We start from the raw sequence: 4,332 nt of genomic DNA, 5'->3' as shown, positions 1-4,332 counted from the left end.
GATACCAAAAAATCAAGTGAGTAACCTCTCCCCTCACAGAAAAATCATATGAAGGAAGGCTTGACATTATAATGGGGATAGGGTATGTGGTTCTTATGTGTGTAGCATTAAGAGGGTTAACGATGCTATGCCCTCCCCCCTTAAATATTTTGGTAGGTTGCAGGGAGACATGCCAACTGCCCCACCCTAAATGTTGTGGGAGGCAGTAGGGTGGCAAGCCCCCCCTCCCACCCTTGAGAATTCCAATGTTTCATAGACCAACACAATGATTAGAGAGAACCTATTACCACATTCAAATTTATAGTTGAATTTGTGTTTTTTATTTTCATTGGAACCAAAAATCAAGACCATAATCTCAATTATTTAGTAATTTAAACCCCAAAAACTAAAAAAAAAAAAAGAAACATTAGAAAAAATTGTAAAGCACTTAAAAGACAAGCATTGAAAATGGAGAAAAAAATAAAGGTATACAAATATTAAATGTTAATTTTTAGGGTTTTCTGCAATCATGATATTTGGCTTTTAATACCATCATTGAAAATTCTTTGAATTTTAACCTTAAAAATGGCCAGTGTTACACAACCATTTTTCTATTTCAATGTGCTTTTCCACGTCTATTGTAGTCATGATATTTTTTCATTGATGCAATGATTGAAAAATGTTTTAGTTTCAACCCTAAAAAGAAAGAGATAATATTGCATCACACAGTTTGTATATTTGTGTGGTTTTTCAATAGTGTGGTAATCACGATATCCAGTTTTAATTCCCTCATTGAATAATGTTGGAATTTTAATTTTGAAATGAAAAAAGGGTGATGTTGCATGAAGACTTTTCAAAATTAGCATGAAAAGCATGATTTAATAAAACCTCCAAAAAACGGCTTTGTAAAGTTTTTGTTGACTTGGTAACTTTGTTTTTTGTGTTTTAACACCATACTAAAGCTCTACACAAATCCTCTTTGTAATCAATGACTATGAATTAACGCATTTCTCTAAATGTGCCCTTTTTTTCTATTTCATTGTCATAATAAATTATGAAGAATTAAGTTGGGCAGTATAGATAAAGAACACCACTTATCATTCCTAATAAGAAGTCTTTCCTAAATAATGATGTTTCCCTTTTTTCTTTCCTTTTGTTTGCTATATGAGAAAAAATGAGGAATCATAAGACAATATGGGGATTCTTTTATCTTCACATACCTTATGCAAAATTGAGAATTAATGGACCAAGAATTTCTTTTCTTTTTCTTTTTCTTTTCTGTAAAGGTAGGAAACGTAAGAGTAGATGATGATTCCCTTATCTTCACAGGTTTTATGAAAAATTGAAAAATAGTTGACCAAGTAACTCTTAATGTAATATTCAACTGGAACAATAAGATAGGAGGACCTTCACAATTCTCTTCTATCATTGAAAAATTTCTCCTCTCTGAGCCTTTTTTCCTCTCGGGGCTTGAATTTAAACCTACTATTTTTTCATGGTATGGTTCAGACCATTGTCCTATAAATTTTTTTATAGATAGAAAGGATGTCCCTAGAATAAACACTTATAGTTAAATCCTTGTAGCTAAGACACCCCTCATTTAAGAGAAGTATTTAAAATTGATGAAATGAAGAAAATATAATAAAAGGTAACGTAATGAATCAATTCCAACATAAGGTAAAATTTATCCAATTCAAGATCAAGGAGTAGAAAATTCTAGAATTTGGTAACATCGATCAAGGAAGATAAAAACTTGAATGGGAAATGGATAACATCCAAACGAAATTTATATAGGAAGGAAGGAAAAAAGAACTAGATCATGAAGAATCTACTACAGAAATCAAAATAGAATAACAATTTAAGTGAGAGGAGATCTTACGAGGGAATAAATCTATAATGCAATGGGTCAAAGAAGGAGAGAAAAAAACCATATTCTTCCATCGCTCAAGTATTTAGCATTGTCAAAAAAGTAGAATTATGAATCTCAAGAAATCCCAAAATAAATAAATAATATTGATTCATGAGGAGATTATGTAAGAACTTATGAGTTACTCCGAAGAGATTCTTGTGGAACTAGTGAGGTATGGAAAGCGTGCTATCAATAAGATCATAAACCATATCCCGAAGTTAGTAACAATTGAACAAAATTAAACTACATTAAGAGAAATTACTCTAACAAAGGTGGAAGAAATTGTAATGGGGATTTCTATAAATAAATCCCTAGGCCTAGATGGATTCAATATTGAGTTCTTTTAGGAATTTTGGGTTATTATTTCAAATGTTGTTGTGAAACTAATAGAATAATCTTGAAAATCAACCTGTTTTCTTACTACTCTAAAGGAAGCCTTCATTATCTTAATTATTAAGAAATCCCACTCTGAGTCCCCTAGTAACTTCAAAACAATAGCCCTCTATAATAATATTTATAACATCATCTAAAAAATCATTAATAATTGGATGAAGTCTCTCCTTCCTATGTTAATTTCCACAAAAAAGACAAGATATGTCAGAAGTAGAAAAATCAGTGGCATCATTCTCCTCACTCATGAAGATATCCACACCCTCACTACCTATAAAGTGATAGGTATGATAGTCAAGCTTGATATGTCAAAAGTGTTTGATTTCCTCAACTAACAATTCATATTTCACATGTTAAAGGCATATGGGTTTTTTGTAACATTGATTCTTTGGGTTATGAAGTTGAACACAAAATCATTCTCCTCCATTCTAGTCAATTGTTACCCTTATCTTATGTTTTATCCATCCAAAGGATTAATACTAGGTGATCCCCTCTCTCCCTATCTCTTCCTCCTCATGGAAGAGGACCGAGGTAGATCCTTTAAAATAAGATATCTCCCAGGTACCCTTAAAAGGGATCCCTTATACTGACTCCAACTTACCTTCCACTAATCAACAATTTGTACATGATACCTTGCTCATGAGTAAGACAACTATTAAGTAAACTCATATGTTCAAATCCATCGCAAGTGACTTTTCTAGTGCTTGAGACACTAACATTCATTTTTCCATATAAAAAATGTATTCTTCAACAATCTCATTTCCATCAAAGTCAACATATCCAAATCACTAGGTATTCAAAGAAGATCCCTTCCATCCAAATATCTTGGGACTCCACGAGTAAAAAATCTCCTTAGGATGAAAGTATGGAAATATCTCCTACAAAACATAGAAAAAAAACTTTCTTTCTAGACCTATGGAATTCATAACCTATCAAGTCGACTCACTTTGCTCAAATTTTTTCTTCAAACTATTCCCTTATTCCTTTTCTTATCTCTTATATTACACAAATTCATCCTAAAACATATTATAAGCATTCAAAGCTCTTTCATATAGGGAGGAGAAAAAAATAAAATAAAATTTGACCCTATTGTTCGGGAGAAGTTATGTAATCCAAAACTCTTAGGGGGTTTAGGTCTGAGCGATGCATAAATCCTCAACCAAGCTCTTCGGGCTAAAACATGGTGGAGATGGCTTAAGAATCTAAGAAATTTTTGGAGCAAAATATGGGAAATAAATGTGTCCCTAATATAAATGAAAATCAACTAATATGACTACAAGGGGAAATAAAATGGTTGTATATTTAGAATATAGCTTGGAATAATAAACACATCATTCAAAAGAATAGTTTCTAGGAGGTACGAGATGCAAACCTAGCCCTTGTTTGGGAGGATTCCTAGGAACAAGGTTCAAAACTAGGCTAGGCAAGGGATGATTCCCCAGCCACCCCGAGGCCCAACTGACGAGGGGTGGCATGCAGATGATTCATGACAAAAAATAAATCAATGATCAAAAAATATATAAAAAAAAAAAGAAAAAAACATAAAAATGTAAACAAAACTCAAAATTAACCTGTAAAAATAAAAGATAAATAAATAAACAAAAAATTATATATATATATATATATATATATATATATATATATATATATATATATATATATATATATATATATATATATAATTCAAGAAAAAATAAAAAATAAAAGATGAAAACATCATTTAAAGAAAAATTTAATTAGCAAAAAAAAAAAAATTCAAAACAACTAAAAAAAATAAAAATATTAAAATAAAAAAAAAAAAAAAATATTAAAAATTAAAAATTAAATAATTTAAATTAAAAAAAATATTAAAAAAAAACATTAAAAAAATTAAATAATTAAAAGTAAAATAAAAACAATCCCGCCACGTTCCGTCCCTCCCTCTGCCGCACCCTACCCACCTCGTTCCCCCTCCTCCCCACCCCACACCACTGCCACTACCCCCTCTCCTCTCCCCTTGAGACCGCACGCCTCCCTCCCCACTCCAACCCTGCCCACCCCCTCCCTCACCCCAC

The sequence above is a fragment of the Pinus tabuliformis genome, chromosome 4_1, assembly GCF_031772625.1.
Source record: "Pinus tabuliformis cultivar Carrire ecotype Pingquan chromosome 4_1, CPIR1, whole genome shotgun sequence".
Taxonomy (NCBI): domain Eukaryota; kingdom Viridiplantae; phylum Streptophyta; class Pinopsida; order Pinales; family Pinaceae; genus Pinus; species Pinus tabuliformis.
The sequence above is the reverse complement of the archived record's forward strand: the minus strand, read 5'-3'. Positions refer to the sequence as shown.